This window comes from Lissotriton vulgaris, chromosome 5 (assembly GCF_964263255.1).
Source record: "Lissotriton vulgaris chromosome 5, aLisVul1.2, whole genome shotgun sequence".
Classification (NCBI taxonomy): Eukaryota; Metazoa; Chordata; class Amphibia; order Caudata; family Salamandridae; genus Lissotriton; species Lissotriton vulgaris.
Window position 1 is genome coordinate 851,166,519 of NC_141693.1, and position 23,253 is coordinate 851,189,771.

Sequence of the window (23,253 nt, forward strand, 5' to 3'; positions counted from 1 at the left end):
GGACCATTTCTTGGGACGCCCCCGTGCCTCATACACAGTTTTTTCTCGGAACATGCACCAGTCCATGTTCTCCTTCCAGGCACTGAGCAATGGTGGTCTAGGGGAGCCCCAGAGCTGAGCTATATCTCTCTTCGCGACCATGTTGCCCAGAGTGACCCAAAGCAACTGGGCAGCATTGCAATCCGAGGGCTCCCACACATTAAGCAGACAACGTCGTGCTTCGGGAAGGAGGGGGATCCCGGTGACACGACCCATAACATCATGCAATCTAGACCAAAAGGCCGCGATCGTCGGGCATTCCCACAAAACATGAAGGAAGGTACCATCCATACCGCATCCACGCCTGCATCGTCCATCCGAAACCAAACCCATTCGTACCAGACGCATTCCGGTCACATACAACGGTGGAGGATCTTCAGCTGGACAAAACGAAGCCGAGCCGGGATAGCCACCTCCTTAGGGGAGGATACGGCGGACTGCCAGTCCTCGTCGTCGAGTTCGAGCCCGTCAGCCGTCCAAGAAGCACGAAGTTTCTCAAGTTGGTCAGCCCTGTTGTTGACAAGCTTTTTATATATTAAGGAAATCGTGCTATCGGGGACATGGCCGTCCAAGACACGATCCTCCAAAGGGGAGGACTGCGGAATATCGGTACCAGGGGGAAAGACGGAGGACAAGGCATGTCGAACCTGCAGATATCGGAAGTGCTCCCTGTCATCGAGCCGGTATTCCAGTTTCAAAACAGCGAAGGATTTCACAGCGCCCCGTGCCCATAGATCCTCCACCTTACTAATCCCAATCATGTCCCACTTATCAAACCCTTTCGTCTTCCACAGGTTGCCCAACCGATCCGAGTCATACAGTGGCGTCATACGCGTCAGCTTACCACCCCAGCCCGTGGCCACAGTAGCATCCCTCCAGGCCCGCACCGCACACTTCGTTGGACCTGTAAGGAGCCGGACGGGTGACTTTGAGCACAGAGCCCTATTAAAGTTGCCACCGGGCAGTAACAGTTTATCCAAAGCAAAGGCGGGGGCAGGTTCCGAAGAGTACGTCGCATGGTTGATAGCGCTCAGGTGTGAGGCCCAGTAATAGCGTCTAATATCCGGCAATGCAATACCACCATCGTACCATGAGAGGGTGAGCTTGGACAATGCAATACGGGCACGACCATCCCAAATTAGTTGTCGCTGTAGACTCTCGACCTCACGAAAGTAGCGAGCAGGGACAGGATCGAAAAAATTCTGCAGGGCGTAAAGAAATCGGGGGAGCGACATCATTTTGAAGAGCGCCGCTCGGCCCAATGGGGATAGGGGCAATTCACGCCACCGCCTTACATCCTGCTTGAGTCGGCGGAGCGGAGCATACAGGTTCCGCTCATAGCGGACCGAAGAGACCGTCGAGACATAGATCCCCAAATATTTGAAGCCGTCCGTCGCCACCAAAATGGGGAACCTGCGAGGCAGAGGTGGCAAAGCCCCGGCTATAACGTAGACACAGGACTTGGTCCAATTGATGACTAATCCAGAGTTCTTACCAAAGGACGTAAGAACGTCGAAGAGGACGTTAAGAGACTTTTGAGGGGAAGTGAGATAGAGAAGGATATCATCGGCGTACAATGAGACGCGATCCTCGAGATCTGGCGACCACCGGATCCCCTTAATCGAGGGTTCCCACCGAAGCCACGCCGCAAGGGGTTCAAGCGCCAGCGCAAATAGAAGCGGGGAAAGCGGACAGCCCTGACGAGTGCCACGGCCTAATGGGAAGGGGTCAGAGCATCTGCCATTTACCACAACCTGAGCCAGTGGTCGTTCGTAAAGGAGCTTGACCCATGCGATAAAGTTAGGACCAAAGCCAAACTTAGCGAGGGCCGCCCAGAGATAGGGCCATTCGATAGTGTCGAAAGCCATAGTGGCATCCAGGGAGGCCACCACTGCCGGCTCCGCGAGAGTTGGAGCCCTCGCGAGAACACTATGAAGCCTACGCAGGTTAAGGGCCGTGTTCCTGTGCGGTATGAAACCGGATTGATCCGGATGGATCAAGTCGCAAATCACCTTCAACAACCGATTGGCCAGAACCTTGGCCAGGATTTTGGGTTCCGCGTTTTGCAGAGAGATGGGGCGGTAGGAGGTGCAACGGTCACGAGGTTTGCCATCTTTATAAATGACCACTATGGTAGCTAGGCGCTGCTCAAGTGGGAGGCTTCCAGCCTCAACCGCATCGAGAAACATGTTGCGCAGATGGGCGGCCATCTTGTCCGGACAGAGTTTGTAAAGTTCGATGGGCAACCCGTTCGGGCCCATCGCCTTACCCGAGCGTAACGATCGGATGGCAAGGGCAATCTCATCTACTGTAAAAGGGGCCTCCAAAACAAGGCCATCTTCCTCCGATACAGTAGGCAGAGCTATATCACGCAATAACAGCCTGGAATCAGCCTCATCACGATCACTAACCGGAGTATAAACCTTCCGGAAGTGGTCCACAAAACAATCAACAATCTCGCCAGGGTCAGAGACATTCTCACCAGATTTGCGAACAATAACAGGCACAACACGACTCGCTCGTTCAGCCTTATCCAGCCATGCCAGGAGTTTGCTAGCTTTGTCACCCACATCATACAGCCGGCCCAGTTGATTCGCGCGCATTAACTTAGCAGCATCAGTGACACAAGCCTTGTAGTCAGCCTGTTTTAGTTCCAGAGTGTGCAACAGTGCAGGCGTGTCGTCCCCACCCAGCTCACTTTCAAGCGCAGTGATCTCAGTCTCAAGGGCCAGAACAGCCTCCCTCCTAACCCTACGCTCAGCAGCAATGAGAGATAATGCAGAACCCCTGATAACCGTCTTAAAGGCCTCCCACAGAACAGTAGGGGAGGTGACCAAGCCCACATTCTCATCAAAGTAACAGTCAATTGCCTTCACCATATCTGAGCGGAGCCGGGGGTTTCGGAAGTGCCAGGGAGGGACAGGGGGGATCCGGTTGCCGAGCAGACCACCCACCGAAATCCTAACCATCAAGGGGGAATGGTCCGAGATACCCCGGGGAAGATGTCGAACCACCCGGACAGCGGACAGAGTGGAAGCCAGCATAAAGAAATAATCTATACGAGAGAGGCTGCCATGCGCACCAGAGTGGAAGGTATACTGCAGGAGCGACGGGTGCAGTGAACGCCAAACATCCACCAGACCAAAAGTATCTGCCATCTCATTGAGCCACATCTGGGAAGGCGGCAGGACTCTAGAGGGCAGCCGATCAAATTCGCCAGACATAACAGAATTGAAGTCTCCGCCCATGATTAACAGTCCATCAGGGAGACCAAGAAGAGTCTTGCCGAGGTCGGCATAGGTGGTAGCTTGCAGCCCCGGGGGAATATATACAACCACCAGCACAATTTGTTTACCCTCCCACCTCCCGGAGACGGCAGCATACCGCCCCCGATCGTCCAATGTAACATCGTCAATAGCAAGGGCTAGGGAGGACTTCACCATGATACCCACTCCACGGAACCCAGAGGTGAAACCAGCATGTGCGACCAATCGGTATCCCCGACGGTCGAGAGCCTTACAAGCATTACCGATTAAGTGGGTCTCCTGAAGGAACACAACATCAGGGGCATGGCGCCTCAGAAACTGTAACACAATGCCACGTTTGATTCTGTCACCCAACCCGTTGACGTTCCAAGAAAGAACCCGCATCTCACCCCCCCCCCCCCCCCCCCCCATCGCAGCAAAGGCAATCTGCCCCAACCCCCCCCCCACAACCCCAAGTTCGGAATATTTGCAATCAGTGAAATACCATGAAAAGAGGAACATAACAAACAAAACGAAACACAACCAAATCCCCAAGAACCATCCCCCAAGCAAGAACCCGTTACAACACCCCCCACCCTGCACCCCTGCTGACTAAAAAGCCACCCCAAACTGCAGTGTGCCTGTCGCCCCATCTGATCTACACAAAGAACCCCCCGAGGAGGAAGGGAGAAATCACCCGCACCTGCACCGCCACGGGCATAAACATAGAGCACACAGATAATTTACTCTGTAGAGTTCGTAGTCTCAAGTCGGACCTCCGGGGGCCCACATCACTCCTGGGCCGTTGCACCTCCTTCCGCACCACCAGGGCCACCGCTCTCAAAGTCATCCGTCGGCAACGAGTCCAACCAGTCAGCAGCACGGTCCGGCTGATCAAAAAAATAGGCACGTTCTCTGAACTCAATCCGCAATCGAGCTGGAAACAACATGGCGTACTTCAGTCCCCGGTCCCTTAGACGACGCTTCACTCCGAGAAACCCAGATCGCTGTCGTTGCACTTGGGGAGTGAAATCAGGATAGATGGAGATAGAGTTATTGTCGTATTTCAACGGGCCGTGTTTACGGGCGGCCTGCAGGATAGCGTCTCTGTCTCGATAGTGAAATAGCCTTGCGATGATAGGCCTCGGCGGGCCTCCTGGCTTCACTCGTCCTCCTGGGAAACGATAGGCGCGCTCTACGGCAAAGAACTTGCTGAGTCCAACCGGAGCGAGTTTAGCAACGATAAGTTCCTCGACCAGTAAATCGATCGAGGCAGCACCATCACTTTCCGGCACTCCAACCAGGCGTATGTTGTTCCGCCTGGCCCTATTGTCGTAGTCCTCCATGCGTTTGAGCAGTAGGTCGTGCGAGGAACGCAGATTCCCAATCTCGGATTGCGCCTCCGCCATGTCCGTCACCAGACTCGACGCCTTCAGGTCTAGTGCCTTCACCCTCTTGTTCGTTTTGGCCAGATCGGCTCGAATAAGAGTAACATCCACAGCCACTGTGTCTATTTTGGACACGATGGCTTCGTATTGCTGACTCATATCGGCCTTAAGTCCAGAAATGGCAGCCAATAGGTCTTGGAGTGACACTTCAGAGGAAGACGACATGTCTGTTTGAGGGCCTTCAGAGCCCACACTGGTGACACCGGGGGAGCCTCTCGGCTGGGTGTAGCGCTCGATCATATTAGACTGGATCGACCCCCCCGAGTTACAGTCTTCATGCGTTTTTCCGCCTCAGGTTTTGTCGCCATGTTGCATTCAGCGGCGGCCGAGGACACCAAGGTGCAGCGGGACGATGATAAGTCCAGAAACTCTGAAGTGTAGTATGAAGAGTGAATACCACAGGCCTCCTTGCCAGCCCAAGGATGGAAAGCGTGCACTGTGAGAGTGGCAGGCGAGGACAGAGTAGGAGGAGACAGAGACGATGAGGCCGGAAACCGAAAGTGAAAGTGGCACACCACCGGTGGGCCAGATGCCAGGCAGCCGTTGTTGTTGCATTACAGCTCGGCCATAGCAGGCAGCCGAGACCCCGGTTGCGTCCGTGGTTAGGCCAGAAAGTTGAAGACGACAGAAAAATGGTCCCCAAGGTCCGATTTCGACCAAAAAAGGATCGACAGCATCAGTGAGAGTAGTACTTCAAAAGCCCGTCGAAGTGATCAGGATAATTGCAGGATCGATAAAGAAGGGCGGCGCGGGTCTCGGGAGCTCTCTGCTCACGCGACCATCTTGGATGCCCGCGTAGCTCCTCCTCCAGCCCTGTCATCTTTCGATGGTACTTTCTGTGCCTACTATGGTGACTATAGGTAACAAACAGGGAATCAGGGTTCACTTCCAGAAAGGTAGCCTGAGAAATGGCTACCACATCAAAGGAAGGCAGCACAAATTACAGACTCTCGACTTGGGGAGGAACTGATGAAAGATAACAATACAGGACTCTTTCAAGGCCTTTTTATTGAAATGAGTGAACTTTACATTCTTTAACAAGGAGCCATTGGAGGGCAAGTCTGGTGCCAGAAGCCATGGTAATTCCAACTCCAATAGCGTATATTAAAATTGATGCAGTTAAAAAGCTCATAGTTATATCTTGGGATCAAGCAGGTGGTCTACTCCAAGGTGAGCTACCACCTGTCCCTGCCCCTCATTTTTTTGCTCCCCTTGATGCTCTTGACTGAGTATCCTGGGTGTTTGAAGCTTTTCCTTCGCAAAATTAGAGAGGTCAAAACAGGCTGGTCCCCTGAATAGTTCAGCTAGGAATAATGGAATAGGGCTCTGCTTCTATTTTGTTGGTGTTCGAAACAAGGGCCATGATTAAAAGGGACAGTCAGAGGCATTTGTACTGTGATGCTTGAGGTGACATTTTTGAACTGGCACAAGATGAACCAAAGCAGAAAGCATTTGCCAAGAATGTTTTCATTGGTTTGAATACGATCAGATACCATCATATTTTCAACCATAAACAATGCTGACTGGTGATTCAGCTGCGTTATTCCCATGGCTGGCTGAGCAGCTTCAGAAAAAAAGTCTTTTGGTTCCGGGAGAGATTATGGTTGCAAAGCTGAAACTAAAAGGAATTTACTAAAAGGCTCACCCAGGAGTGGAGCCTGTAGCTTCATTTGACTCAACGCAGGAAACTTCACCTGGCCTCGACAAAAAAGGATTGACAGATTGATAGCCCTCTCTCAATTTTGTGGGTGGTGGTACATGGCCGTTCTTGGTTTGTGGAGTGATTGGTTGGCTTTCCATATTTTTAGAGGGATAGGTGGTGTTCAGCCACACGCGATTGAGCAACAACAGGTCTGTGAAGCTCTCTAGATGTCCAGGACTGTCCTTGTGCTACACTGGATCAATCAGCATGTGTATATCCTTTGCTGATAGGTGTGAGTAAACTGCTAATCCCTGTTTGTTATAGGGATTGGGGATTGATATTTTTTCCCATGCTTGAGGAAGCCCCAGTAAATGTGGGTCATTATCTTGCATTGATTAAATCCCTGCCCTTTGTACACACCACCCATCAATGCTACTGATTGAATGGTTTAGTGAGGTCCATGAATCAGCCCTGCAGAGTTTAGCAATTGCTTTGGTGTATTGAAAAACGGTCAAACTTGACTATCTAGAGGAAGTAAAAGTTAAAGCAAGGTTTCTGTAGGTGAGCATGCAGAAGAATCATTAATGGTAGAGCGGCCCGTTTGCTTAACAGTGACAGCCTGAAGCCTCGGGCATCTCCTAAACAGAAACCAGAGCATAAGGCCTAGTCCTCCCCTTGTGCATCCTGGCTGGTGAAGAAGCCTGTGGTTGCTGGGCAATTAGCTGAGGATTGGACACGGGGCAGGCTCCTCCACTTGGAAGGACCCAACTGACATTTAAGGGATTGGGGTGGGAAGCCTCTTGAGCTTCCACGTGTGTACCAGAAGCATGTGAGGTGCTTCGATGTCGTGGGGAACATAACTCTTCTCCACTCAGTGCTTCCTGCCTGCTCCTGTTGGCTTGTCTCGGGCTGCTGCCTAAGTTGGGGACTTTAAGTATGTAGGGATTGAGCCTAGCTCCCACCTACCCTGGTGGGTGGCAGAGGGCTGATGTACAGGTCGGAAGCACTTCCTCATTGACAGGCACCTGGTTGACTGGTCCAGTGTGGCAAGGCTTGGCTTTAAAGAATTGTGTGGCCCTGTTGGGAAGGACTGACGATGTAGATTCCTACCTCTGCTGCTGTGGGAGCCTTTTGCTTGCCTGCTGCTGTGGTGGTGGGTTTGGGCACCCGGACTGAGTGCCTGGAAACACTTTTTTAAATCATGGGGGCTGAATTCCAGAGGGGAAACATTACAGGGTGCCTGGTTGTCTCACTGTGCAGGCAGTAGATAAATCTTATAAAGCACTTAACCTTTGCCAGACATACAAACCCCATTCAAAAAGTGACCCCACATCTGAGAACCACATAAGTCAAGAAAAATATACATGGTTTTAATAAATTATACCACTGCTCATTGTGTTTTTTCACTTACCCTTTGAGGCGGGTAGGTAATTCCCATGGGCCTCTTGCTTCTGGCTCTAAGCATCTGGCACCCACAAGGTGTGACCCACTATGGGGAAAGTGGCAGCTGGGGAGTTTTACTAGTGTGGTACATCTGTCAAACAAAAACGCAACATTGTTGAAATTTTGGGGCATTGCTATCCTGCCATGCAGAAGCAATGCAGAGCCTGAAGATGGCCATTGCGATAATAATAAGTTCATGGCCTACATCGGGGCTTTCTGGATTTGCGCCCCCCAGTAAGATGTTTCCATTAGTTATTACAACTGTTTTATTTAAAATTGTGGATAGAAATGTCTATATTTCTTGTTTAATCATTTTTAGACCCTCGCAGGATGAAAAAATATGTATACAATCAGCGCTCTATAAATATTACACCTCAGGCAGCATGTACTCACAGCGGATCCCAATTTTGCTATTCTATCCGGCGTGTAGTTTAAAAAGAAACATGTTTTAAAAAATTGTGCTTGGAATTTGGTAGACATTAAGATTGTTTGTTACATTTCAAAGGCATAACTAAACTCGTTATCTGATATGTCTGCTTTCTCTAGCCATTTCAGAGATATTTATTCCATATCCACTGGGAACAAAGCAATAATGTGTAAGTATATGCCCCCAATCTTATTCCTTGTGCCAGAGATTAGTGTATCTATTAATTTGATTTTACCCATACCCCTCCTCCCACCTGTCTTTCCTGATAAAAAATCTCTGATTTGGAGGTATTTAAAAAAATCGCCCCAATCCAAAGCAAATTTATTTTTTAATTCTTCAAAGGAAAGTATCCCATCAGAGGAGAAAAGGGAGCCAAACTCACTAATCCCGGCTTCATGCCATTTACGCATATAGTTATCATAAAAAATCGCGGGCAAGTCGGGGTTATTTTTTATAGGAGTTTAAAACGAGAGTCTTCCTATCCCTAACATTTTCCTTATTGTTTTCCAAACTTTAAACCTGCTAAGTAGTGTTTTAATTTTTTTTTTTTTTTTTAGTAGCTGTCGTGTAAATGCCTTCACCAGTACCCACTGCTTTCCCTACCTAACAACAGTTGGAACGTAGATGGAGTGTAGGCCTCCCCTGCTCCATTTTCCCAGTTATTCTCCAGCTGTTCCCTGCTGTAAAGGAGAACAGTTGCCCAGTAATATGCTTGCAAATTTGGAAGGCCTAGCCCGCCACGATCTTTCTGAAGGGTGAGGAGCTTCTGGGCGCGCCGTGGTTGTGAGTATTCCCAGATGAAGCTGGAAAACATCTGATCGATTGATCTAAGCCAGGTTGCCGAAAATTCCAAACAGATTGCTCTAAACAGGTACAGGATTTTGGGGAAGAAGCCCATTTTAATCGTGTTTACTCTGCCTATAACAGAGAGGTGTAAATTATCTAGGCGCTTAAGGTCTTCCTGGATTACACTAGTTATTGGTTTTAAGTTGACATTGACAAGGTTTTCGACGTCAGATGTAATTGAGATGCCTTGATAGGTTGCTTGTTCCACCACCCGATCATCCCACAACACACAGTTTTTGCTTCGAACAATCTCGGTTTTCCCCCGATTAAGTGCATGTCCCAACAATTCTCCAAATTGCTTTGCCTTTTTCTCTATTGCAGGCATAGCCATAATTGAAGCAGTTGCTACTATAGCGATATCATCCACATAGGCTAGTGTCTTGGTGGGAAAGGATTTTAAAATTACCGGACAGATTGCCCTATCCTCTTCTAGATGCCTGATGAAAGAATCTATATAGATCGCGAAGAGTAGTGGAGAACACGGGCAGCCTTGTCGTGTCCCGCGCGAAATTATTAGTTCTTTGTCAGACTGCCATTTACCATCACTACGGCCATAGGATTTACATACAGTTTTTGGACTGCATGAATGTACCCATCTTGGATCCCAATTGTAGCCATTGCAGCCCATAGGAAGTGCCAGGAGACCCTATCAAACGCTTTTTCCGCATCAAGCAAAACCAGCGCCATAGGGTCCCCTGCCACCTCCATACCATCAAACAAAGTAATTACCCGATGAACATGATTACCAGTCGATCAACCCAGTATGAAGCCATGTTGGCTTGGTGAAATCACTTTGTGAATTAAAGGGGCCATTCTATTTGCTAGAACTTTTGCATAGATTTTAGAATCTAAATTAATCAGGGTAATGGGGCTGTATGACCAGAGCTGTTCCAGAGGTTTATTTTTTGGGGGAAAGATAATTATTTTAGCCCGGGACCAAGACTTTGGTGGTGTATCTTCTTTAAAGATATGTACGATGAGGTCCACCAAGACTTTTTGAATTTGATTTAGGAATACAGCATAAAATTCAGAGGGTATACAATCTAACCCTGTAGCTTTCCCTCCGGGTAGCTTTTTAATTACCCCTATGATTTCCTCCTCTGAGGGCAATTCTTCTAAGCTATTTGCATCCTTTATATCAAACTTAATAGGCCGGGCATTATCAAGGTAGTACTCAATTTTTGTCTCCCCTGTTCCTGAGTATAGATCTTGACAGTACTGCCAAAACGCATCTCTTGTGAGTTTAGGTCTATCCACTAATTAAATTTGAGGTGGCCTGTTGTCTCTTACGTACTGCTAGCTGATGTCCAATTTGTTCATTAACTTCGTATACCCTCTCTTTTTGAGCTAGTGCTTTTCCAATAGCTTTCTCAGTAAAGATATTCAAAATTTGAGCTTTCGCAATTGCCACTTGATTTTGTAATTTTACAACTTCTTCTTTCCATTATTTGGCAACTGTCGCTTGTACTGCCTACTAGCTCTTTCTCGGCTTTCCTCAAAATATGTTGCAACCCCTGCATAGCTACCCGGTTTTGCTTGTTAGTTTTTAGTGAATATAGGGTAGTCTCTCCCCGGACCCCTGCTTTTAGCGTGTCCCAAATAACGTCAATTGAAGCGCTTCCTTCATTATCAGATAAATAGTTTGGGATCCACTCCCTCACATGGTTGCAATAATTTTCGTCTAAGAGCAGAGCTTAATCAAAAGTCCATGCATTAGGTGTATTATTTCCAGAGTCCAGCTCAAGTGCACAGATAAGGGGATTATGATCCAACAGGATCTGGGGAAGTTTAATTATCGAGGCTGAGGAGGGGGAGGGCAACAGTGTAAGAGAGGTGTCGTTGTAGTCCCATTTCAGCTCTCTAGCACTCTCATTTTCCGGCAAAGCGTTATCTCTTTGTGCCCGGTCTCTATTTCTTTTTTTGCGTAATTTTTTGCGCCTGTTCTGGATCGCTGAGAATCGGTATTTGGGCTGCTGTACCACTTCTTGCCTTCTTCTCCACTCGCCAATGAGATACTAATATCAGACATTTCAGAATCTTCAGTCAAGGAAAAAAACTGGTCCTGGTTGTCTGGTGTTTTTTGGCTCCAGTCTATGAGTGTGTGAACAACATGTGGCATTGCTAGGGGAAAGAGTAGAGCTACAGGCAGTACCAATAGTGGGGGCTGTGGAACTCACTAAAGAAGAGGGACTAGTGGGTCTGCTAGCCTTACTGCCATCAGTGTCCTTACTGTCTTCTGCCGCTAATGTGAGAACTTCGCTTGGGCCCTCCGTTGTGAGAGTATCTGAGCCTGATATGGCAGCAATTGGCTTGTGACCTCCTGGGCAACTACTGCAGATTAATGGCTGTAGACTATTACTGTCTTTGGGTGCTTGAGTATTGCTACTTTTCCCCGTGGGGTTAGTGATTTAGTCCTTCTCCTGTGGGTTTTGAATCAGGCTGTCCCTTTTCTCTTCCCCGCCTTTGCCTTTCGCTCTCACGCTTGTACTATCCAATTTTTTGCACAAGCATGTGAGTGCTTGTGCCGTATTTGGCGGTGGTGTGCTAGACTGTATGGGTACCAAGGCGGGTTTGCCCTTGCCTCCTCTCCCCCCTTTGCCGGTCATCCTTACTTGCGTAGATCTGTAGGCGTGCTGAAAGTAACACTGTATCAACTTGCTGCTTTTTCTCTTCAGTTTTATCCCTTTTGATTTACATCCGATGCTGTGCTGAGTCCGTGAAAGGCTTCTCCGCTCCTCGCCAGCCGCGAGCTCGCTCTGCAGCCTTCCGATGAAGAGGTACAATTCCTGCCAAAGCCAGCCACGCAGGTCAGATTTCATCAAGGAGCACCAAGCGGGTGCTCTGTCCACGTCTTCAAGGCTGGAAAAGATTGCAACGGCGAAAAGTGAAGGTGGGTTTTGCCCGCTTACGATTTTTTGCCTCATCCTCACTTCAAAACTCGTTTTGAGCTTTTATTGTAGTCCCAATGTTATTCCGGTTCTCTCTGCTATTTAGCGGCGATCGGTGGCATCTCTAGTCATCATTTTAGAGGGAGGCTCAGCGGCGCCTCTTTGCGGCGATGTCAGTCTGCGCCATCTTCCTCCTATAGTATCGCAGGTTTCCTAAGGTCAGCTCAGAAAGGACAGAAACCTCCTGTGGAGCAGAAGGGCAAAAGTTTGCTTGATCTCAATTTTCAGTATGAAAACAGATCTTGAAAGGGGGGTCCCATGATCCATATGACATTTTGGTTTTCAAGCAGAAGGTCTCTGAAAAGTTACCACACGGATCTCTGGGTTGTGGCGGCTAAGCATTTATAGCAATGTAGCTTATTGATCCTCCTTTGTCTGCTCTTCCTATATTTGCGAAGCAGAATTCACCAAGCATTGGATTGTTCCCCCACTAATAGGAAATGTGAGCTGGGTTTAGACTACCGTGAGACAGGTTTGTTGTACCCTACTAATGATGTTTTGTTGCAATAGTAATCCTGCTCAGTACAAGAGTAACCACAGGTTCAACTATTTAGCGTAAGTTAGAACCCACCTAAACCATAAAGATACTGCAGCGCTGTGGAGCCTTGGTTGGCCTAGGATAGCCGGCCTCTGGCAGGTGTGTAGAGCCGCTCACTCAGGGACTGGAGTATGGATGGCAGGGGGCCACCTTGATTGCTCTTAGTGCACTGCATGTTCATTGAGAACCTGGTGCTAAATCATTTGGAGGAGACCAGATTCTGGGCAGCTACTTTGCTGCAATCTATTGAAATTCATCCTCTGAGCAAGCTTTTGTCTCTGTCCATGGGTGCGCATGCCCCCTGGGTTCCGACTTATGGCCAGCCAGTGGGAGGGACAGGGTGTGGGCCAGTGGAAAGTTTAGACGATAGACTGGAGGTGACAGTCCCTACATGGTGGTAGCAGAATGGGGAGGACCGTTGTGCTCTTCCGCAGGGTGGTAAGAAGATGGGACCCAACGAGAATGCCCAGGCCAATACCAGGGCAGGGTGGCGTCCTAAGCGAGGAGGAGCCTGGGGCTGCTGTTGGCAGAAAGGCTACTATAATCCCCATTGAAAGGCAGGTGAAACCATGACTTTTGCCTAGGAAGTCAAAGCTCCGAATTGAAGAGAAGTCTGGGGCTCTTGTGGGCTGAACGGCTCCAGTAATCCACAGTGACAGACAGATGAAGACATGGCGTTCGCCTTTAAAGCCAGGGCTCCAGGCACTGAGAAGGCCTACCTTCGCTACCAGGTACAGGGTGGCATTGAGCTTGGGAGGAGTCTGGGGCTTCTGTGGAATGAACAGCTCAAGTAACCCCCACTCTGGAGGGCGGGTCTCTACAAGCCAGTCATGCTGGGCATACCATGCGCAGGGCAGGGTGGAGCCTCACCCACAAGGGTTTGCCAGGTTTCACAAGGTCTACCAGTTAGCTGGGCAAAAACGTCACCAGTGATGTTTTCTTCTCAAGACCGATCCAGCCAGTGGACGAGTATAGACATGACAACTCAGTGAACCATGTAACCAGCCCAGCCTTCCGAATTTGAATTATGCCCTGGTCTACATATAATACCAAAAGGATTTTGACAAAGAGTACTACCTAAGCCCAGTTTCAAAAAGTAATTCCCAATGTTAATTCAAAAAGGTATGCAACCCGACTCTAATCATAAAAACACTCTCTCAGTAGAAATATCTACCAGACATTCGCCCAAGCACAGCCATGAGCATTTGTTATCTATGGACATTTCTCCAAAAGTCATTATTGAAGGGTCAGTCCACCAAAGTATATGAAGCAAGGCCTGCATTGAAGGGCTGTTTACACTGTGCTTGTAGTAAAATACCAGTCCTGAAAAGTCTGTTTAAGAACAAGTTCTCACCCTCTTGAAATACAAAAGATAGCAAAATGTTGAACATTTCAGTAGATGCAGCATTTTTTGTGTTTACAGTTTAAAATGTATAAATATATCTCAGCAAACTCATTACAATATTTCTATTTTTATTGTGGATAGCCAGTGAGGAGGTCTAGTCACATAGCTAGCTGCTCTACACCCAATAAGTAGTCTATAAGGGTCTCAGCCTACCAGCATTCTAACAATGTGTCCTACCATATTAGACTATAACAAGTTTGAAAGAAATCGGATTAATATTTATGGTGGGTGAATTCCCACCTCAAAGAATAATCTTAATCCTTGTTGGGGTTAACCTTTAAACTTACTAAACAAACCTAAGCTCAACTCCTCGGTAAGTATGGCATTGAGCAGACAAGCTTAACTTATGCCAACATGTAAATCATTTATGCTGTACCAAAACAGTAATAAAGTCAAAATGCAATGCAATAAAAATCACAAACTGAATTTGAAAAGTAGAGTACAATTTAACATAAAACTGAATTAAAAAAGTAGAGTAAAATGTAATTTACAAAATGACATAAAAATGACATAAATCCAGTAAGAGAAAGCAAATTAATAAATGTTTTAAGCTCCTAGGGGCATATTATCAATGGTCAGCGATAATTATCGCTGGCCGTGCTTAGCGATAATTATGTTATCGCAGGCTATCTCTGGAATTTATCGCCCTGGTAGCACGTTATTAACAACGCCTTTCTCCAGGGCGATAACATTTCCAGAGACTACCAGGTTATCAAAGTTTTTCAGGGAACATCGCTGGTTTTCCAGCGATGTTCCCTGCAAAACAGCGATAACCTTGCTGATATGACCCACAGAGTCGTATCAGCATAATCCACCCCAATGTTGGGGATAGGTAAGTCTGTATTTTAGCAGACGTTATTTAGCCGTTTTCTCCAAAAACTAACATGTGCTAAAATGCTGGGGCAGCCTTGTAAATATCGCGATGTGAACATCAGCGATATTTGCAAGGTTGTCCATCCGGAGTATGCCCAGTGACACCCACTTTGCATCTCATTAGAGATGCAAATGGAGACGTTGAGAAAAAGGGTGCTAACATGCAAATATGCATGTTAGCACCCTCTTGCAAATAGGGTGCTCGTTTTATCTCTGCTTTTTGGGCTTGTAAATTCTCAAAAAGCGGAGATAAAGCCCTTGAAAATATGCCCCTTAATTAGAAGTACTACCAAGCAGCATAAAGCACCAATGACAATCAATTGTCATAGTAGAGTGAAATCTAGGAACATTTTTGATCTGTCTGCAATGGAGCCTCGGTCAAATACACCAACCCGTTTCATACTTGTCAAAGATTTTAACTTTTCACTTATGTCCTTGAAAATCCCAATCCACCACTGGAGTACACTTCCAAAGCTTCAGGTCCTCAGGGGAGGCACTTAAAGGCTCACAGTATATCAGGCAGCGACAAATAGCAGTTAATATCCAGTAACCATTGATCAGTTGGGCAGTTACAGGAAAGCCCTCTTGTAGCTTGTTGTAACCCTGTAGCTTAAACAGGAGGTCAACCAAGTGACCCTTGGAGTCTACTTTTTGTCCTGTGTACAACGGGGAGCAGGTTCTGTCCATTAGGGCTCCTCTCAGGTCACAGACAGCAGATCCAGTCCTCTTCTTTTCTTCCTTGGGTCAAGAAAAAGATACAAAGTACCTCGTTTATGTCTTACGTGAGCTAGTAGGTGGGAAGGATTCATTGGCACGCAATAAAACAACTGGGTAAAAGTTCCCAGGGTCAAACCTTCCCACTTTGGGATTTTTTTGAAACTACAAAAGTCTTCATCCACACTAAACATTGGCTTTGAGGGCTAGGTGTATGTAGGAAGTGCCCAGTTTTATATGTAAAACCCAGAGGCAGAAGACTGGTGGCATAAAAGCTATTCCTTCAGCAACCAGACAGTGCATATAATTATTTTGATATCTTGTCTTCTTTCTTTCAGGTGTGCCCCAAAGTGTTATATGTAAACCCAGTAGATCTGTCAAACAAACTTTACACTCAAGTAGGATTTGACACTGTAATGCCAAAAAGGATGCTCACAGATCCACCTTATATATTTAGGGAGGTTCAGAGGAGTTATCTCTGCCCATCTAGGTCAGCCTATTGTTTGCAACTGGAAGGCATTTCACACATTGTTTCACCTCTTCAAATTCAATCAATGGCTGGGAAAAGTTTGGGAGCAAATGCAAATTAGCCTCCAGAAACTTTAGGCAGTGAAAATGTATTTTTCCTTAATACTTATTAGAAAATCTGACTTCCTAGTTGAATTAGTCTTCAGATAGTTTTAATAACTATTAAAAATAGTTGTTTATTTGATTTTTTACCAAATGTCATTCCAAAGATACAGTATTAGGATTTGACTGTGTACTTTGTTTCTTTTACATCAGAGAGATAGGAGGGCCACAGTGCAATATAGTTTTTGGATGCTAGTCTCTGTAATGCCATGGTAACATTAAATCCCTACTTCTAAATACCATGCACCCTGTTGTTATCTAAGGGCTTACATTGGGGTGAGTCAGTAATATTTAAAAGATAGACCTGTGCTTTTTGACAGGTGGAATTTCAGTGTTTAAACTGCCACAGTTAGGTCACAATAGCAGGCCTGAAGCAATGTTTTACAACATCACTGTAGTGGATTTGAGAATAGGTGCTGCAGTCTACTAGTTTCATTTAATTTGCAGGTCCCAACATACTAGGGATTTATATGCAAGGTAAATATACCAATTATGAGCACACCATTTTTATCATGTTGAAAGGAGGAGCAGAGGCACTCTACCTCTGGCTAGGAGGGTTAAAGTACACAGAGTTCAACAGCCAGCAAAAACCAGTCAAGGCAAAATCTGGAGGTACACCAGGCAAAAGACAGCCATTCCTACACAGGTCCATGCTAGTAGAAAAGGGGTTGAAATATCCACACCCATGGCAGTTCTCATTCTTAAGGCAGAAAAAAATTGAAAAAAACATAGGTATTGGAATGGTCAGTCCCAAAGCGATGGACCACCTCAGCATTTTAGGATTCTCACCACCATATTGGCACCCATCATCTGATGGGTCTGTGGTCTGTCTGAGCCTGGAAATGCTTCCCAAACAGGTATGGTCTCAGTTTCTTTAGTGCCCAGATCACTACAAATGTTTTGCCTTCAATAGCACTCCACTTTTTCCCACTGAGTAGTAGCTGTCTGCTGATGAATGCTACAGATTCGCCCTGTTCCTCACAATTCAGCTGTGACAGAACAGCCCCAATACCATGAATGAAACATCTATCTGCTCAAGGAATTCTTTACTTAATCCAGGTGCCTTGAGTGTGTCCCGGGTGTGCTTCGACACCAGTTTACTGCGGAGCTGGTATGTTCGCTGAGTGTGCAGTGTGGTGAGTGAGAAAGCAAAGGTTTCCTTTCTCACTCACTACACTGCACACTCAGCAAACATACCAGCTCCGCAGTAAACTGGCGTCAAATCACACCTGGGAGACAGTCAGTGTCACTGTGGTGGGCCCGATGATGAAGCATGCCACCAACTAGGTTGGTGGGTGAGGGCTTCATGAACAAACCAATGGGTTGGCCGGCACGCATACTTTATTGAGTCCCCTCCCCCAAATATAGCTAGTCCTTTTTGATTTTGACATATAAATCAGGGGATTCGGACTAGTTTACCTAGTCCTCACTCTCTCCTTTGATTTGGCGTAATTAGTATACCAAACACTTTATTCAAACTTTTTATTGACCAAGTTATGAAGGAGCTATTTTTTTGCACGACCAGAAAACCAGGTGGTCTGTTACTAATATTCAATAAAGTTGCTTTGTCAACATTGTAGTACATTAATTGGGGTAATAGACTGACAAGTTGCTCTACGGCAAATTGGGAGGGTGTAGGTTGGCCCAGCAAAGTTGTCTGGGGAAGCACAGCATGCTTCCACATCGTATGGGTGTGTATTAGGTAGAGAAGGGGTTGAGCTTTTCCTTCATACCTCAACCCCAGTGGTTTTACCAGCTGTGTTTGCATCATCCCATATGTGAGAGCATCAAACTACTCTGAATTGGCCGGGGATACAACTCTTGCCAACTGATAATATGGGGCATAATGTGAATGCAAAAGCACCACAAACGTATTTGATGAACTCAAAACCTTTGTTTCCCAATACATTTACCAAGCATCAAAAAGCTACACCATCCCTCATAACTGCACTATTGCCAATATTGCCCTTGTAACGGATACAAACAAACTATCAAAAGATGCCTGCACCAAAATAGGAGATCACTTCTAGGTGTAGATAATCTGAATAATTAGAAATGGGATAACGTTTTGCTGGACTGCCAAGCTAACCTATAACCCACATGCATGTATTTCACTTCCAAACTCCATCTGCAAGCCAGATAACATAGAAATCTCTGAAAACAAGCATTTCACAAATAGGCTGCATCCTAACCTTAATTAAAGGACCGTGCCAATGTCATCAAGAGAAACTAGAAGGGGTAGATGAAACTTCTTAAATCAATCTGGACAACTGGTGATTACTCATCCGCTTCTAGTGGCAGCTCTTGCAGAAAAGCTTGCCCAGGTATGCTGGAAAGAAGAGCAACTACTCACAGGTTTCAGTCTATATTGCAAAAAGGGATCAAGCACCCAGGCTACTTAGAGTGAGTCCAATGGAAAAACAAAAGTAATGGATGTAAAAGTTTGACTCAATCTGAACCGCATTCCTGAAACTTGTCTCTGTTATTACAGACCTGAAGCAACCATATGCAAATCCGCTGTGGTGTCTCTCTAAAACTAAAATTAGAACCCAAGCTGAAAAGCTGTATCTTTTCAAACAGCAACATGTTTTGCAAGCATTTTTCTGCCTTGTTGGTTTCAAGTGTAGTTCTAGTCCCTTTAGACCAGCAAGCTCAGGACCCATGACAGACCATGCATGCATCGCACTGGGAGATTCAAGCAAACAGAATATAAGTGATAGTTTGAAATGCTAAATTCAGTGTGAGACAGTTGTAACTTAAGTAAGTACATTCTAAATCCAACCTCAAATGTACGTCATTTCTGCCATTCCAGATAGAGTCTAACTGTGAGAAATGTAGGGGTCCAAGAGCAACCACAAGTTACTGAGCCCCACCTGTATCAATGGAAGACTTTTACATCTGGTGCCCAGGGCCCTCCGACTTTGGCCCCTAAAACTGGAAGTAAATACAGATTTTAGCGCAGGATTGCCGAGCAGAACAGCCCAAGGCTAGTTTAAGGAAGAACTGTGGTCAACAAACTCACAACTCAGCAAGCTAAACTGTAACCCACAATAAATCAATATCCAGCTAGAGATTTTGCTTAAACACAGGAGACATACTCTGAGGCACAAATAACTGTGGGGCATATTATCAAGGGGGTTTATCTCCGCTTTTTTGGCTTTAAAAGCCAAGAAAGCGGAGATAAAATTATCTCCCTATTACCTAGCTGTCGCTAACACCAGTTAGCGACAGCTAGTAGGAGATAGCGACCATCTTGGGCCCCGCTTTTCATGTCAGTGATATTTATCACTAATGACATGCAAAGTGGGCGTGAATATCGCTATCTCCTATTACCAACTTTTGGACATATTCGTGCTACGCGCGAATATCTCCAAAAGCTAACACCTGCCCTGAGCAGTTCTTAGCTATGTTATCCAATGGTAGGTGGATAACACGGCTAAGAGCATTAGCTTGGTAATGCATGAATATCGCTGACTTATCAGCGATATTCATGCATTTCGGACGATTTTTATCGCTTAGGAGATAAACCTTGATAATAGCAAGGTTCCTAAGCGATAAAAATCGCCGCAGCTCGGCGATAAAAATATCGCCGCTAAACCAACATAGCGATAATTATCGCTAGTAGTTGGCAATATGCCCTTAAATCTTATACATAGAATTGCTGGGCAGGATTTTAGTGGGTTTAACAATCTGGAACACCTCTGAAGAGCCTTTCAGAATGACTTATCTTAAAGATTTGTCTTGAGGGGCAGCTAACTCCGTAAACCCTGATTGGTTCCATTATGTATGAGGTAACACTTGACAATGTATGCACCTGAAAGTTCCAACGTTGAATTGAGATGGGGGTTGGCTGTAAATCATGGCATTCCCTGAGTCTCTCCAGAGGTGCTGAAAACGTATCCAACTCATAGTAAAGTTTGTGGGAAATGGGTAAGTATTTGAGAAGCAAAAGAGTGATTGAAGTTGCAGGATTGCAAAGGGATGGTCCAGGCTGAATTGGTGCTGTCTTCAAGGTTGATAAGCTTTCTGCCACAGGAGGTCGCCTATGGTGAGGATGAGTAATGATGCCATGTATCACAGTATTAGAACCTGGCAGAAGGGAAGCATTAAATGATTATAGCAGATATGTTGTAACTGCACCCTCCTCCACCATGAAGGTTGCTGTGGTGAGATCAAACATTGACCAGGATACCACCTTTGATCCCCAGTGTGCCAGAGAGCAGGCAATATTGCAAAAGTTTACAGGATCAAGACATACAACCAAATTTGGAAACACAGCAGAGATAATGCATCAAGCACAAGGGGGGAGAAGCGACCAATAAGGGAAAACAGAACACATGTTAAAGGATGCTACGCGCAGTGGGGGCGAAATTGACGACAGTAGAATGTCAATTTAACCATAAGATATTAACAGGCTCTGGGTCACGGTTAAAGAGATGTTAAACATGTTCTGCCGCTGCCGACCTGGAATTGACCTTCACCCTAGGAAGTCCCTCGCCCACTGTGGTTAGTAGTTTAGCTGCTCTACAGGCCATGATCCTGCCTTCCACAGTCTCTAACCCTGCTTACATTGGGTGACTCTGAAGTAACTTCAAGTTATCTTTATACCATGCCTTTCCTTGATTTGATTTTTTACTCGTAGAGGCTACAAACACCTTTCCCTGGTAGTTTTTGCGATAAAGTCCTGAATAACAATCAAAACTATCAATAGCCTTTAAAACAGGCCTATTGCATCAACATATGGCTTTTCAGTATAACAAAGATATTTTCTACAGCTTAAATAGATGTTTATAATGCAAGAGAAAGGGATACTACCTTTGTCAATACATTTCATAATTATTTACACAATCATATTTACTTTAAGAGAAAAAAAAGGTGCCCACCGCAGAGAGTAAAACGCATTTAGACTGACTCAGATATAAACATTTACATATTGTGAATAAGAAAACTCACTCTAAAACAAAAGACATTAATCCAACTAGACGTAGAAATTTTCATTATTATTGCTTGCAGGCTCTTGTCAGCGAGTAGCTCTGTTAATGTGTGTCCCTGGTCGCTCAACAACCAAAACAGAGAGAGGGATATCCTCAAGAACATGTGATAATTACTGCAAAATTATCTTAAACCAACTATTCACATCGCAGTCTATCGCGGAAAAATAACCCAGTGTTAACATTGTATTCACAACGCGGTGGTAACATGCGATAGGCCCACGATAACGCGTCAATAGTCCGCAATAAAGTCAATGCGACACCGCAAAAATGCAAAACGCAAGCACAAAAAAACTTGCGATGGGGCCAATCGCGATACAAAAATCAGCGAAAACCAGCGACAGGCCTGCACTTCACACACATCAGGTGGGAAAAATCACCATAAAAGTAGAAAAAACATACAAACAAAAGCGAAACAACAGCGAAGCACAATGGATGTTGCCAGAGCAAGATACAGAGGACAACCAGAACCCCACATGCCCCCCCGAAGGACCAACCTGGGACTTCGGGGTCAGGGAAGGGCAAGGAGAAGAAGAGTAGGAAAAAAGCAGTTCAGTCCGCAGGAAAACAGGATCCTGATAACAGAGGTGGTAGAACACCATCAACTACTATTCGTCACCTCCACTCTGTCATTGGCAACATAAAATGGAATATGGCAGTCCATCGTAGACAAGGTGAAGGCAGTCGGAGTGCTGTTGAGGACAATGGTAGAGGTCAAGAGGCGCTGGAATGATGTGAAGAGCAAAAACGAGCAGAAACTCACCAACAACCAGAATGCAGCAATGTATACTGGAGGTGGGAGTCCAGCTCCACAGGAGGAGCTGGACAAGATGGAGGAAATGGTGTCCACAGTCATCAGTGGGGAGACGATGACAGGAGTTGGGGGACCGGACACTGCTCAACATGACCGGACTCTACAGCAGCAGGGTGAGTACCTACCAGGGACAGGGGGGACGGGGGAGATAGGCATCATGGCACACATGCACAATTAAGTAGAGCATATCTGCTGACAAACCATGCCCCAGACCCCCAACTCCCACCAAGAGACCAATGTACACAGGTATGCAATATCTCAGCACTGAACAAACACAGAAGTCAAAGGCAACCCGCATGTAAGGGAGAATGGGCAGCAAAATCAGAGCTGAAGGGGCAACTCCCTCAAAATGCAGCACACACACATAGCATGCAGAGCTCATCAACATTGGCAACAATGTGGTACAAACCGCAAGACGTCCACAACAGAACACAGGACACAACTGGTGCCGCATGTGTGTAGAAACTGACCAATCACATTTAGCATTGCAGGGAAATGTGAGTTGATAATGTACAAGTACCAACACACATCCATGATGTTGTCGACATGTCCACTGTCCCACACCAAATAGGTAGCTCCTCCCAAACAGCCACAATGTACACTGTCATGCAGTATGTATGTAAACATGTACAATGCGACAACATACATGTGAACACAATGTTAAACTGCATCTCCACTTCACATTGCAGAGGGAAGTCCATCACCTCCTGCAGAGCAGCCGAACCTCTCTTCTCTGATGATGAAAAGGACCACCACACCTTCGACTCCGACGCCCTTCAACAGCTCGTGAAGAGCCTCAGCAGCCCACCTCCAGGAGCAGGGCAGCCCAGCTACTATGAGGAGACCCCACCCCCTGCACAGACCACACAGCAGGCAGCACCCACCACCACGACTGCCAGCCAGGACCCCCATGAAGAACACATGGCCTTCCAACGCCGTGTGTTGGGGTGCCAGGAGAATCTGGCTGAACAGGTGCAGGTGGGGTTCGAAGGCATGGCAGCCAAACTAGATGCCATACATGGGTGTCTAAGTCCCATCTGGGACCACTCCCAGTCCCTAACGGACACCCACAGTCTCATCCCTGCTATCCAATGGACCATGGCTGGCATCGCTGGAGTCCTTACTGAGAGACTAGAACAACTGTCCAGTCAGAGTGGCTCTAGCGATGACACACAGGAGTTAGGACACATGCGGAGGTTAATGGAGACCTAGGAGCGGACGCAGGTGGAAAGAGCGGCTGCCACGGCTGC

At 46.5% G+C, this 23,253-nt stretch overlaps 1 protein-coding gene across 5 annotated transcripts in view; it reads right to left on the bottom strand.

The window, feature by feature from the left end:
• The window catches only part of LOC147711692 (mannose-binding protein C-like), a 115,183-nt gene that overhangs the window by 62,552 nt on the left and 29,378 nt on the right, over nt 1–23,253 (bottom strand). For 2 of the 5 annotated variants that reach the window (XM_086922408.1, XM_086922407.1), the window contains exon 2: nt 7,786–7,908. The exons of the other annotated variants lie outside the window; for them this stretch is intronic. The gene's annotated coding sequence lies outside the window, so the exon portion shown is untranslated. The remainder of the gene's footprint in view (nt 1–7,785; nt 7,909–23,253) is intronic. 5 annotated transcript variants of the gene reach the window in all.